Below are 15892 nucleotides of genomic sequence, written 5' to 3'. Positions count from 1 at the left end.
GGACAAAGTACTAAAAGTGGGAGATAGAGTGGATGTGGAGAATGATTACTCATTGTACACCAGACAGAAGAGGAGCAAATTTATTCCATTATTCAGGGAATGTCAAGATGCAGGTATGAGATTCAAACTGCTGTACCCAGCTGTCTTCAAAGTATTCTTCCCTGGAGGAACAAAATCATTTTTTGATGAAGTACATGATAAGGAGGACATACAAAAGTTTGTCCAACAAAAAATAAGCTGTGAAACATAAGGAGATTCTACTTCTCATTCTTTTGATAATAAAGACCATAGAGGAACTATGCCTGTAAAATCTTTTCAAAATTTTCAACAGAAAATGTTGAAGAGAAGGAATGGTTAAGCACAAAAACAAAACAGAACAGATGAGGTGGCACTTAAATAACAGAACAATAAATTAATAAATTAATAAATTTAATCAATGTAAAGCGCTTTTCGTTTGTGTAGCTTACACAAACTTCTTCAGACATATAATAGCAGATAGCGTGTGCCTTATAAACACAAACAGGCATCAGCTTAACGAAGCAATTAAACAGTAAAATACTAATTAACTTTTAAAGAAGCTATACTAAAAAGTAGTACTGATAGTAATAGTAGTAGTACAGAACCACTTATAGTACAGGCTGCTGTGTGTTAAACCTCCTACATGAAAACTAAAAAAGCAACTAAAGAATACATAAGAACCATAAATTTGAAAAATAAAAATATTATTAAAACAACAGTACTTGGACGAATTAAATTAAAGTAATATGGTATAATTTCCAAATAAGTTCATCTTAATTAACTTTTAATCTTCAAAATACTGCTTATGGAGCAGTTTTCATTTAAACCAGGGACATTGTATGCGTTTAATCTAATCTGCCAGATGAGTTCAAGCTCTTCCAATTTTAAGCCAGTTGGACCCCCTCTTTTGTTCTCAGTGATCTGGTCTATCACCATAAATTTAAAGGAATGGTCTGGGTGGCAAAGGACATGTTTTGCCAGGGCGTTGTTGTGTTTGTTTTTTCTAATGGCGTAGATGTTTTCATAAATACGGTCACGGAGACGTCGCTCCGTCTTATCAATATAGAATGCTAAACAACTTTGACATTGAGCTAGATAAATAATCATTTTGGAGTTGCAATTGACTCTATGTTTCAAACTATATGTATAACCTTCTAGCTTGAACCTATTAGATTCTGTGACGTATTTGCAATAATTGCAAGATTGACATTTATACATACCTAAGGATCTACTTACACCCTGCTTCAGTTGTTCAAACAATACTTTAAGGTTTTTAGCTTTTCTGAAAATCACTTTTGGTTGGTCACACAGTCTCTGGCACACACTATAGTCACTCCTAAATGCTGCCCAGTTTTTACATAAAATCTCAAAGCAATCCTTACTATTCGTACTATAGGTTGTAAAACGCTGGCTGTTGAGCATGTGGGTCAGGAAAGGCAGTACAACTTTGAGATGGAGTGTCTGTCCTATCATTGTACTGTTGTTGCATGTGTACCCCATCTAGAATGGGTTTGTAGACACGTCGAAGGCGTTTATGAGAGACGTCTTCTATGATGTCACTAACCATATGGTCAGAGTAGCCACGATGAAGAAACATGTTCTTAAGAAAGGAACATTCCGCTTGAAAATCTTCATCAAGAGTGACAATACGGGCTGCTCTGACCAACTGACCCTTAACGACTGCTTGCTTTTGATGATGGGGATGGCAACTAGAATAATGTAAGAAAGAGTATGAATAAGTACTCTTTCTATGAATCCTAGCAGTAAATCTCTGGAGACTCAAATCCTTATTCAGTTGGATGTCCAAGTAGGCTATAGTCATGGTGTTAAATGTGAAAGTGAACTGTAAAAAGTGTGTAGTGATGTTGAAATAGTTCACAACGTTGCCACTAATTGTACTGTCACCATCTAACAATATAAAAATATCATCAAGGTAACGAGTATAAAAAATAAATTTATCCTTGAATTCACAATTATTAAAGACATATAGATGTTCCCAATTAGCCATGACTGAATTGGCTACACTTGCCCCACATGGGGAGCCCATTGCAACCCCGACTTGTTGCAGGTAAAAACTGTCTGCAAACATGAAGTAGTTATCAAGGATCAACACCAGTAGTTCATTCACCAGTGACATCTCTGCATTCTCAGCCCCATTAATTCTCAGGAATTGGTTGACCCATTCCAAAGCTATGTCATGTGGAATGCATGTATACAGATCTTTGACATCCACAGTAAGGAAGTTGTAGTTAGAGCTAAAATCTAGATGGTTGATTTTGTCAAGAAAAGCCCAAGAGTCCTTACATATGTGGTTAATCTTAGCTAAGTACTTCTGTAATACAGCATCCACGACTTTTGCACATGGATACGTAGGTGAACCCCTACCATCCAGATATGGACGCATAAGGGGGTTACAATATCTTTGTGTAATTTAGGTATTCCAAACAAGTGGAGAAACCTAGGATAAGATGTACACATAAAATTGAAGATACTCTTGTCTATTCTACCTTCGATAAACATTTCCACAATGCTGTTCTTAATAGTATTATAAGCCCCATTAGTCTCAGATCTTGAACTAAGAAGGTAAGATGGGCTATCCAATAAGTGTAACATTCTTGCATTATAATTGTCACTGTCAAAGATAACTAGGCCCCCACCCTTGTCTGGTTTACAAATCCGAATGTTGTGCAATTTGATAGCATCTATACAGTCCTTTTCAGCTTTAGAGTTGTTGCCAAATATAGGGAAGTTGTACCCTGACTTAAATTTCTGGCAGATGTCGAGCTTGCATAACTGCTGAAAAACATTTAACAGTGGGTGCAATGGTGGATTAAAGACGCTAGGGGTTCTGAAAGGGTTATTATTTGAAACTATGTTGTCACCCATCATTAAGTTGAAGTTGAGTTTCCTAGTGAAAAGTTTGATGTCAATTATAGTTTTGACTAAGTCTAACCTTTGTGTGGGAACATAAGTGTAACCCTTTGAAAAGTGCTCTACTTGATCTTGTGTTATGGTTACTGTAGAGTAATTATAAACCTTAAAGTCGCCATCGATATTAGTCAGTATTATTGGTGAATCAAGAGACTCTACATTGTTCCCCTCATTGTGATTTGTACTGTTAGACATAAAAGAATCCTCAACAAAAATGTCAGATAGGTTATATCCACAAGTTGGTGAAACAGAAGAAGCAGTGTCAATTTTAGCAACTGAAACATCAGTAGCCACCAAAAGAGGTACTAGTTCCTGTATTGTTTCAGATTCCGTTTGCCAGTCTGATTCAGTCTGGTTGGTGGTTGTTTCGGTCTGGCTCCTAAAAAATTCGAGTTATTAGATCTCAAATTGTAGTGACTGGAACCATGATTGTCTTGTACCCTTTCAGTCCTTCTGAGGTCATCCTGTGGACCTCCGTCTATGAGGTCATTGTTGCCCGGTGAACTGTTATCCAAAAGTAGCTGGTTGTTGTCATGATTATTATTAGAAGGTGATAGCAAAGTATTGTTATTATTGGAAGCTTGAACTGGACTCACTGAACCTTTCCAAACCTGGGCTTGTGGTGGAGGAGGATAAGCGGTACCCTCATTATACGCCTTTACATTCCTGTCAATCTTTTTAATCTTGTTTTTCTTAAGTTTGTCAAGATATTGATCTATACTAGTAAACATTCTGCTATATTCATATTTATAGGGGAAAAATTCATGATCCAATTTTATCTTCGCATCCAAGTCAGCAACCTGAAAGCTTAAAGACTCTACCAATAAAGAATAATGCTTTATCATTAATGCCAGTAAATCAGAGCCCTGTTGCTCAAATAGTACTATTAAGTCTTTATGAAATGCTGAATTTGTTGCCAAACCAGTGGGGTACTGATAGTGTCTTAAACCCTTAGGGATGATTTTACGTTTAAGGCACTCTTGAAAATATGATATTTCCAATTGTGTCTTTTTTAATTTGACTGATAGTTTATCAAGTACCTTCAACTTATGAGAAATGTCTATGTACTCACAGTCTCTGTCAGTAGCCAGTGGCCTCAACCCTTCAGAAGTCGGAGAAAATGAAAAATTATCAACAATCCAATTCTTTATGTCCGGTAAGTGACCCACATTGGTGTTGTTTAAAGAAGAACGGTCACTTAAAATACTAGGATCCATGATAGGCGTGTTAGAAGAATTTGCATTAGAATTAACCATTAAAGTTAAAGGTGCTTTATTTGGTTGTAAAATAATCACTCCATCTGGCGCAGTCTTAGAAACAGATGGTTCGTCGGGTATAGTTGAGCGGCTGGCCGGAATGCTCCTCTGCCCGCACACAAAGCCCGGTGATCTTATCAAGCAACCAGCGGATATCGTTGAATGGCTGGCCGGAATGCTCCTCTGCCCACACACAAGGCTCGGTGATTTAGACGAGCAACCAGTGGAGGTATTAGTTGAATCAACCACAATGTTGTCCTTTGAAGTTGGGTGGATCGGAGGCACAGCTGAACCAGCGTATTGGTGGTTCTCGAATTTATCCAAACGTTCAAACAAGGCATCCATACGATGCATAAGAACATCCAGTGTAGTAGTAGAAGTTTGGACTGAACTTTGGATAACACAAGGGACATTGTCACTTGTTATGCGTGGGACATTATCGCTTATAGTGTTGTTAAAAATCTCTGGTGTGTTCGCAAATACAGAGCCGCCACCACTAGCTCCTGAATCGGACGCCATAAATAAACTAAGAAAACGGACTAGAGGCTACGACAAACTGTTAAGCACAAAAACGAAACAGAACAGATGAGGCGGCACTTAAATAACAGAACAATAAATTAATAAATTAATAAATTTAATCAATGTAAAGTGCTTTTCGTTTGAGTAGCTTACACAAACTTCTTCAGACATATAATAGCAGATAGCGTGTGCCTTATAAACACAAACAGGCATCAGCTTAAGGAAGCAATTAAACAATAAAATACCAATTAACTTTTAAAGAAGCTATACTAAAAAGTAGTACTGAAGAGAAGGAATGGACCACAACAGTTGACTAGAAGAATCAAAGTACTTTGGAAATGAAGCCAGAGACAGGATTTTGGAGATGAAAAGCAATACATATGGGATTACTGGACTTTTAAGTGTAAAGGGGATTGTAAACAAGTGCTGCTCTTCTTTTTTTCTTCTCTCTCTTTGTTCAGTTTTAAGAAATGTAGGCACTGCAATGTATATTAAAAAGCCTGGTTAAAAAAACATGATAAAAGAAAAAATATGCGATTTTCTCATTCTAGCATGGGGAAATGACTGGATTAAAGACCTTATTTTGATTTAGTAATAAATTTTAAGAGAGAGCAAGTAAATGAAAAAGAACACTGAATATTATGAGGCTTTTTCTAGCAAATGCATGCATGCTCAGTAACAATTCTGCAGCTGGTCTTAATGGTTCCATGGAAACAATCTGTTAAAGAGAAACTGGTTGCCTGGGTCTCATGTCTCCATGGAGACGATCTGATAAAGAGAAACTGGCTACAGTCTGGTGGAGAGTGACTGGCTGGGGGGGGGGGGACTGGCTAGGGCATAATGTTCTCTAAAGGAATTTCAGGGGTTTTCCCAGAGTAGATAATGTTCTCTGAGAGCATTCAGGGGTTTTCCCAGCTGAGAGTGCTATTAAAGATAAGACTCAACAAATCAGCAGTTAGCAGAAGCACAGGCTGCACCATGGGTCTCAGCATAGATGACCTTTCATTTAGGTTAACTCAAGTCTGTAAGTGTGGCTGTCAGTTTGGGACTTTTGTTCCTATTAGGAGGGTAAAACTTGAATATTTGAAGGTGTATATAGTTTTGTGTGTTACTATCAAGTTAATAGGCTTCAGGGGGGTATTGGGGATGTGTTTTGTTTTTAGGGCCTTCAATAAAACAAAATGTTTTATAAGATGTGACATAGGCTCAAATGGATATGACAAGAAACAACTGTATAAAAGTTCAACCTGCCAAACAGTGTATGCATGTAACACAAAAGCTGGAACTAGACATTTAACAAAAAAGGTGTTACAAATAAAAGGTGGGAATAATACCTTTTAATGCAGTGATGCTTTCTTTAATGTCTTTAAATGTAAATAGCCTCAAAGATAAATACAAACAAGAAAGAGAAGTGAACTATATTAAAATGCAGAGTGCAAATAGCTATGTTACAGGAGACACACTTACAACTGAACGTGAATTTGCTAAAGAAATGTTTTCAGGATGGTTATTCAGCAGAATACCTGGGACAAAGGAAAAGAGGACTGCTAATACTAATTGCAACAGGAGCGCCAATAGTAATAGAAGAAGATAAAAAAAGATAATGTCAGATTTATAGTGGTAAGGGGCTACTGGCAAGGGAGGAGGATTACACTGGCATGAATTTACATTCCACCTAAAACTGCTATATGAAGCTTAAGAAAAATTTGGAAGAAATAATCAGTTTTCAGCAAGGAATATTACTTTTAGGTGGGGACTGTTTTTATTTGCAGCAGTGAAGATGTGTCTGGTAGGCCCAGAAGGAAAAATATAACAAAGGAGGGTAGACTTTTGAAGAAATTTATGAAAATATTTGGCATGGAAGATGTGAATTCAGTAACAGAAGTTTGGAGTGAATTTACATACTATTCCCCAAGATATACACAGTGGATATAAAAAGTTTACACACCCCTGTTAAAATGCCAGGGTTTTGTGATATAAAAAACTGATACCACAATAAATCATTTCAAAACTTTTCTCATCTTTAATGTGACCTATAACCTGTACAATTCAATTGAAAAACAAACAAATCTGTTAGGGGAAAAAATATTAAAAAAAAAACATACAATAAGCTGGTTGCTTAAGCACACCCTTAAACTAATACTTTGTTGAAGCACCTTTTGATTTAATTACAGCATTCAGTCTTCTTGGGTAGGAGTCTATCAGCATGGCACATCTTGACTTGGCAATATTTGCCCACTTTTCCTTGCAAAAGCACTCCAAATCTGTCAGATTGTGAGGGAATCCCTTGGCACAGCCCTCTTCAGGTCACCCCACAGATTTTCTATTGGATTTAGGTCTGGGCTCTGGCTGGGCTATTCCAAGACTTTAATTTTCTTCTGGTGAAGCCATTCTTTTGTTGATTTGGATGTATGCTTGGGGTTATTGTCATACTGAAAGGTGAAATTCCTCTTCATCTTTCTAGCAGACGCCTGAAGGTTTTGGGCCAAAAGTGACTGGTATTTGAAACTGTTCATAATTCCCTCCACCTTTACTAAAGCCCCAGTTCCAGCTGAAGAAAAGCAACCCCAAAGCATGATACTGCCACCACCATGCTTCACAGTGGGGATGGTGTTCTTTTGGTGATGCGAAGTGTTGTTTTTGCGCCAAACGTACCTTTTGGAATTGTGGTCAAAAATGTCAACCTTGGTCTCATCAGACCATAACACATTTTCCCCACACGTTTTTGGGAGACTTGATGTATTGTTTTGCTAATTTTAGCCAGTCCTTGATGTTTTTCTGTGTAAGAAAAGACTTCTGTCTTGTAACCCTACCCCACAGTCCAGACATATGGAGAATACGGGAGACTGTTGTCACATGTACTACACAACCAGTACTTGCCAGAAATTCCTGCAGCTTCTTCAGTGTTGCTGTAGGTGTCTTTGCAGCCTCCCTGACCAGTTTTTGTCTCGTCTTTTCATCAATTTTGGAGGGATGTCCAGTTCTTTGTAACATCACTGTTGTCCCATATTTTCTCCACTTTTTGATGACTGTCTTCGCTGTATTTCATGGTATATCCAATGCTGTGTAAATTTTTGTACCCTTCCCCTGACTGATACCTTTCAACAATGATGTTTTGTAAGCTCTCTGTGAACAATGGCTTTTGCTGTAGCAGGCAACTGAGTAAATGTCAGGGAAATCCTACTAGGACAGGTGTTTACCCAAGAAGACTGAATGCTGTAATTAAATCAAAAGGTGCTTCAGCAAAGTAGTTAAAGGGTGTGCACACTTATGCAACCACCTTATTGTACATTTTTTATTTTTTATATTTTTCCCCTAACAGATTTGTTTGTTTTTCAATTGAATTGTACAGGTTATAGGTCATATTAAAGGTGGGAAAAGTTTTGAAATTATTTATTGTGGTCTTATTTTTTTTATTTCACAAAAACCTGGCATTTTAACAGGGGTGCGTACACTTTTTATATACACTGTATGCTCCAAGGAGGTGCATCTGAAGTCATTCACTCCTACATGTGTAATGATCAAGTTGTATGTGTACCAGGTATAAAGGGACTTAAGGGTTTTAGTGATATCCTGGCACCGGAGAAGCAACCATTACCCAGTCTTTGCTCAGTCTAGTAAGTGGAGTGCATTTAACTATGGGGTCACACAGAACCAGTGCACTGCCAGATGAACTACCTTGGGCTTGCTGCCTTAAAGGCTTCTGAGTGGTAGTTATGTGATTTTGATTAGTGGCCATATTTTGTGTAGTGTTAGAGTGAGCTGTATGTTGGATATGAGCTGCTGATGCTGAGTTTTGTACACAAGATAAATAAGTGATGCCTAGTTTTCAGCTTCCTAGGAGAATTTGGTAAAGAGATTTTGAAGGCATCAGCATAAGATGTCTTGGAGTTTGAAGTCTATGGATGTTGCATAGGTACATGTGAGAGTAAGACAGTGTTGAGCTTGCTTGTAGCTAGCCAAGAGAAGAATGCCTCGGGTTGAGTTAAGTATTCACATCTCTCATACACAGACACTTTTGAGTTCAGTAGGGGTTCATCGTCAGTGAGCATGAGGCAGTTTATGCACTCCCTCAGGATTTCAAGTACTATAAAGGAGGGGTTTGCATGTTGACTTTGCATGAATGAGCAGTGCTGCTAGATTTAAAGCAAGTGAGGATCTAAAGATGGGCTAGGAAATACTACAGCCATGGTTATATGTTCAGTGTAAGACCACACTAGGAAAATACTACAGCCTTGGTTATATGTTCAGTGTAAGACCACACTATGAAATACTACAGCCTTGGTTATATGTTCAGTGTAAGACCACACTAGGAAATACTACAGCCTTGGTTATATGTTCAGTGTAAGACCACACTAGGAAATACTACAGCCTTGGTTATATGTTCAGTGTAAGACCACACTAGGAAATACTACAGCTTTGGTTATATGTTCAGTGTAAGAGCACACTAGGAAATACTACAGCCTTGGTTATATGTTCAGTATAAGACCACACTAGGAAAATACTACAACCATGGTTGTATGTTCAGTGTAAGACCACACTAGGAAAATACTACAGCCATGGTTATATGTTCAGTGCAAGACCACACTAGGAAAATACTACAGCCTTGGTTATATGTTCAGTGTAAGACCACACTAGGAAATACTACAGCCTTGGTTATATGTTCAGTGTAAGACCACACTAGGAAAATACTACAGCCATGGTTATATGTTCAGTACAAGTCCACACTATTCAGTACAGTTGTTATTATGGCTGTGGAAATCAGCACAGCTAACAGGAAGCTGTCTTACCCTCCCACACCTGGTTTAAAATACTACAGCCATGGTTATATGTTCAGTGTAAGACCACACTAGGAAAATACTACAGCCTTGGTTATATGTTCAGTGTAAGACCACACTAGGAAAATACTACAGCCATGGTTATATGTTCAGTGTAAGACCACACTAGGAAATACTACAGCCTTGGTTATATGTTCAGTGTAAGACCACACTAGGAAAATACTACAGCCATGGTTATATGTTCAGTGTAAGACCACACTAAGAAATACTACAGCCTTGGTTATATGTTCAGTGTAAGACCACACTAGGAAAATACTACAGCCATGGTTATATGTTCAGTACAAGTCCACACTATTCAGTACAGTTGTTATTCTGGCTGTGCAAATCAGCACAGCTAACAGGAAGCTGTCCTACCCTCCCAGACCTGGTTTAAAGCAACAGAAAGCACCCCTGCGCTACCAGGCTATAACTCACTCCACACCTTTCGACCCCAGAACATGGACTGAAGCTCCAAAGATGGCAGTGTCTCCATATTCATAAAGGATATGCATACCTCAAGACTAGTAGCCCACCATAACGCATCTGAGACACTCCAGGTACAACTAACATTGGGTAAGACGGCGATTCAGGTTGCAGCCTGCTATAGGTCCCCAACCATGTCCCAACACTCTGACTCCACATTCCTAAGCACCCAGGAAACTATTAGGGTCCAGCCAAACACTCTCATACTAGATGACTTCAACTACCCCTCCATCAACTGGGAAAACTACTCGTACACCAGTACACTGGCCCAACGCTTCCTAGAATTCATCAGTTCCAATGTCCAGGACCAGCTCATTCTTACACCCACTAGAGGAAGCAACATCCTTGACCTGGTTATTACTAACACGGGCAACCGCTGTTCTACACCAATAGTCAATTCCTCCCTGGTTAGATCCAACCACAAACTAATCACCATGGAAATCCACATCTCACCCACACCACCCGCAAAGGTAACTACCATGAAAAACTTCTCCAAAGCTGACTTTGAGTTCCTAAAAACAGAGGTGGCTAACTTCACGTCACCCATGTCATTGGAAAATAGATGCATGACTGCCGAATCATACACTGACGCACTGTATGAACATGTACATAAATGCATGTAACTAGCCATACCCAACAGAACCAAGACACTCTCCTCCAAAAAAAAGGAAGCCAATCTGCTGGCCCCCTGTCATTAACAAACTCTGCAACTGAAGAAAGAAACTGTTGCAGAAAAAGGTGAAGTCCCAAGACTGGAAAAATTCCCTTATTAGCCTCAACAAAAAGTTGAGATCCCTCATCAAAACCTCTAAAGCCAGTTATGAAGGCAGAATTGCGGCAGACACTAAAAACAACCATAAAGCCTTCTATAGTTATATCAAGAAACTCCACGGCAGTACTCAGATTTGCTCTGAGTTACCCATCTCTCCCCCCCTAAAGGACCAATCACAATACCAGAGGAATGCCAGGCACCTAGCATTACTGCAGCACAGGTTAAAGCTGCATTGTCCAATACAAAAATACAGCTTCCATGGGACCCGCCAATATCTCTGAATATGTTCTATATGAACTACAAAGTGAACTGGCACCACATCTGTGTGCCCTGTTTAATCACAGCCTCAATTCAGGCTTTGTCCCTACCGAATGGCACACTGCTACAGTCATCCCTCTCCATAAAGGGGGAGCGACTACAGACGCTGGGAATTATCACCCCATTATCCTGAGGAGTCTGATATGTAAGGCTATGGAGCGCATCATCATGGACTTAATTAACAAGGATAAAGGGAATCTCCAAACTCTAGATCCCACGCAATTTGGTTTTGTGAAAGGTAGATCATACCTGCTTAACCTGATTGACTTCTTTGAGTCAATCACTAGAGCTGTGGATGAGGGCAAGGCAGTTCAGAGAGCCTACCTCGATCTGGCCAAGGCCTTTGATACCATTTCCCATTCAGGAATTATTGATAAACTCACCAAACTAGGCATCAACCCCTATATCATTTGGTGACTTGCAAATTGGCTTACAGACAGAACCCACAGTGTGAAAGTAGCAGACTCCAAGTCAGAGTGTTGACCAGTCACGAGTGGAGTCCCACAGGGATCAGTCCTGAGTCCACTCCTGTTTGGCATCTACTTCTCAGAAGTCCAGGCCAACATGGAGGGACTCTGGCTAACCAAGTTCGCAGACGACTGCAAGCTGGGAGCCATTATTGACTCCCCAAGTGATTCAAACATCCTATAGAAAGGTCTCACTGAGACCAATGACTAGTGTCGAAAAATGGGAAAAACCCAGTTCCCACTAAGTACCACATCGATGGGAGCCCACTGAACACTGAAGGCGATATAACAGATCTGGGGACACAGGTTGACAGCAACCTCTCCTTCAACCACCACACTGCCACTGTGGTCAGAAAGTCCTTCTATGTGGCACATCTCATTACCAAGGATTTTGCATCCAGGAAGAAAGAGATCATCATCTCGGTCTACTCTTCTCTCATTAAGCCAATCAACAAGTATAATGCCCTATTCGGCATGTACCTCACTAGACACATGCAACAGCTGGAAAGGCCACAAAATTACCTCATGAAGAGGATCCTAGGCCTTAAACATATGTCCTACATGGACAGACTCAAAAAACTCCAGCTATTCTCTGTCTCATATCGTCTACTACTCTGCTTGATGTACAAAGCCATGTCTGACCCAGCTGTGTTAGAAATGCCTTATCTAAAGAAATCCCAATCCCTCCGCACCACACACTCTAGAGACCTCAACCTCATTACCACAGTCAACAGAACTTGCTGGAGGGACAGGTCCATAACCCAGAGACTGCCCATGCTCTGGAATAGACATGTCTAGCAGATCATCTCACTGGCCCTCTTCAAAAGAAATCTTGATGAGTGGATGGGAAATAGAAAGTTCACCCCGGGGATCACTCCAGTGGTTCTACTTGATAGAGGCACTGGGAACTAACGTTGGGCGGCACGATGCCAGGGCACTTCTATTGGGCTAGGCTTGTAAAGGCTCCAGGGCCATTAGCTTAGTACACACATATGAACCTATGAACAAAGCAGAAAGGATAAGTAACTTGCAGGCTTTATAAGAAGGTATCTTTCCAGCAGTACAAGAAGAGAGACTCATGTGCACTACCTACTATGGAAATATTGCTACTGCAGCACCACACAGTAAATTCAACAGATGAAAACAAAAAAAAAACAATCCAATAAATACTAAGTAAAATCTGAAATCCAAGTACTGTAAACTCCCCAAAAATACATCAACCAGACTAACTTTTTGCAGGGATAAAAACTACAAAATGAATAAATTTCAAAATTTGTAAACTCACTTTAAAGTAAAGAGACTACTAGGATTTGAAATGAAAGATTTCACATCTTACATAAGCCTCGGCTGGCTAAAGAAACTGCAAAGGCACTATGAAAATTCCAAACAATACACAAAATAAGACATTGAACACTGAGAGAAACATGTACTAATCAGAAATGGGGGTCACAATGGATAACACACTCCCAACTACAGAATCTGTTATTCTGCTGACTCTGTGGAGACAGGGATAAAAAATCCCAAGAGATAAAACCACAACTGTGATCCAGACAACTGCAGATCATTTACTGTTGTGGATGTGGGTAGAAGTAATCTTACTTGGCTTACCCACCCTGGGGGAAAGGAAAGCTTGGTTCTGCTGAAGTACTGACACCAGACAGAAGTTTGTAAGGCAGGAAGGTAGCATAATGGCCAGAGCTACATGGTGATATGCTGCAGTTGCCATGGGAATTCTTAAAGCCTGGAAAAACATCTACCTCCTGAAACTAGCTGGACAACAGACTTATCCTCAGTCAAACCTCTCCCTTATAATGTTCACTAAGAGTATAGGCATCACAAGGCTATTTTCTGTTTTTGAGTGGTAACCCCACCCCCACTCCCGATTAGATGATGTAGAATGCGATGGCCAGTGCTTCAGGGGAATGAATATGTTAGACCAGGTGACTGGATGAGGCTTAATGGCTGGCAGACACATGGAGTAGTCAGAAAAAAATAAATAATTTTTTTTTTTTTTTATATACCTTTATTGAATTATCATTTAAGACACAGGCAGACATACATTTATACAAAAGAAAAACAACATATCAACATGCACTCAGTTATAAACAATATACATCACATTTGTTTTTTTTTTGTAAAACTATCAACCCAACATTACATAAATTGCTCAGTTCCTGCCATCTCTTAAACGTCACTCCGACAAAACATTACTCTGCATGTATTGTTCCCACAATTTACATTTTTTTCTATGTAACTTGCTCCTACCCTTTTCTAAAGATTCCACTTCAAGTTTCTCTCTATTACAATATTCAATACTTCAAATACACTTGGTTTAGACTTTTGATTTCTACTTTCTAGTAATGGTCACCAGAATTAAACTTAAAAAGGCCTTACTGTGTCTAGGCAATTTAGATCCTGTGCCCCATTTCAGAAGAATCATTTCCTTAGTTGTACCCATTTGCTCATTCAATATTTCTGACAGACGACTCTGTAAGGAATTTTTAAAGTCTGCCAACTCATTACACTCACAAAACATGTTTCCAATTAACTATTTCTTCCCCATCACATCACCAACACTTACCATCTATCTAAGGAAAAATTCTTTGGCATCTGCTTGGGGTATATACTACTTATGCAAATACTTCCAAGCAAAAGTCCTAAATCTTGTAGCCTTTGTTGCATACTTGGAAGCCATCACATGTCCTCCTACTATTTACTTGTGAATTACCTATCCAGTCTCTCTTCCCAATCTTTCTAACCTCCTCTGATTGATTCCTATAGTTACTGTGCAATATTTTATATGCCCTACTAATTTATCCATTTTTTAACAGCAGCTTCTGTTTTTGATTCATTAACATGCAGTCTCAAATATTTTTAGACTTTGTCAATTCAAATGTCCAGGAGCAGCTAGCCTGCAATCCCACTAGAGGTACAAATATCCTAGACCTGGTACTCACAAACATGGGAGAGTGTTGCACCCCCCCCCCCCATGTGATGTCCTCACTGGTTAGTGCAGATCAGAAAGCAGTCTCCCTTGAAATAAATATAAAAACAGAGCCCCCACCTAAGCAGAAAACCTTAAAGAAGTGTTCTAACTTTTCTAAGGCAAACTACCTGTTATTAAGTGATGGCATAGCTGATTTCCAAAACTCAGAAACCTATGCGTAGGTGTACACAAAAGCCCTGTACAACTATATAAACAACTGCATAGAAGCAGTAGTACTAGACTGAAATAAGACAAGGGCAAACCTCAAAAAACAGCCACCACCCTGGTGAATCCCTGGTAATGAATATATTGTACAACAAGAGAAAGAAAATTCTGTCTAGAAGTAAGACAGAATGTGCACAACAGAGCAAAACCTTCCTTATTAGACTAAACAAGCAAATCAGGGGACTAGTTAAGACTTCAAAAGCAATTTTGAGGCAAACAGCCAAACAAGACAAGGATAACCATAAGTCATTTCTCAGTTATTTCTTTTTTTAAACAAGAAACATCTTTATTAAATCATGTATGGCACAGGCAATTACACATTTACATAAATGAAAACAAACTATATTGACAATTTTAGTTGTAAACAATATACATCACAAACCATACTGACATAATTTCAGTTGCAAACATTATACATCACTTACAATCTATCACGTCATTTTCAGTCAGACATTACATAGCTCATTCAAATCCTGCCTTATTTTAAAACTCGTTCCTCCTCTGCATGTATTGTTCCCACAACCCCCATTTTTTCTATGTAATTAGCTCCGACCCTTTTCTAATGATCCCAGTTCCAGTTGTTTCATCTCTGTTACTATATTCATAATGTCTAACAAAGTTGGTTTAGACTTTTCCATAATTAGTCTCAGCAGGACTTACTATGTCTAGGCAATTCTGATTCTATATCATAACTCAGAAATTAATTTCCTTAGTGACACCAACTTGCTCACCCAGTATCTCTGACAGAGCAGTCTGCAGGGGATCTTTAAAGTCTACCAACTCATTATACTCCAAGAAAATATGTTCCCAATGTCCTCCTTCTTCCCCATCACACCTCCAACATTTGCTAATTACCTGAAGAAAAATTCTTTGGAATCTACTTGGGATATAAAATACCTATGTAAACACTTCCAAGCAAAGATTTTCAATCCTCTAGACAATGTTGCACATTTGGGAGGTATACATATTTAAGACATTTCTCAGTTATGTCAACAGTCTTAAGGGCAACACCCAACAATGTCAGTGTTAGTTGCAGAAGGTATCACCTATACCCAGTCAGATGATGTAACAAATTTGCTGGCCAATAAACTCAGCTCAAA

The 15892-nt window shown here is 39.1% G+C and overlaps 1 protein-coding gene across 1 annotated transcript in view; it reads right to left on the bottom strand.

Annotated features, from left to right (window-relative positions):
* The window catches only part of PI4KA (phosphatidylinositol 4-kinase alpha), a gene marked incomplete at its 5' end in the record, with an annotated part of 2160482 nt that overhangs the window by 1013931 nt on the left and 1130659 nt on the right, over positions 1 to 15892 (bottom strand).

Source organism: Protopterus annectens, chromosome 4.part0 (genome assembly GCF_019279795.1).
Source record: "Protopterus annectens isolate FY-2018-M chromosome 4.part0, PAN1.0, whole genome shotgun sequence".
NCBI classification, from domain to species: domain Eukaryota; kingdom Metazoa; phylum Chordata; order Ceratodontiformes; family Protopteridae; genus Protopterus; species Protopterus annectens.
The sequence above is the reverse complement of the archived record's forward strand: the minus strand, read 5'-3'. Positions and strand labels throughout refer to the sequence as shown.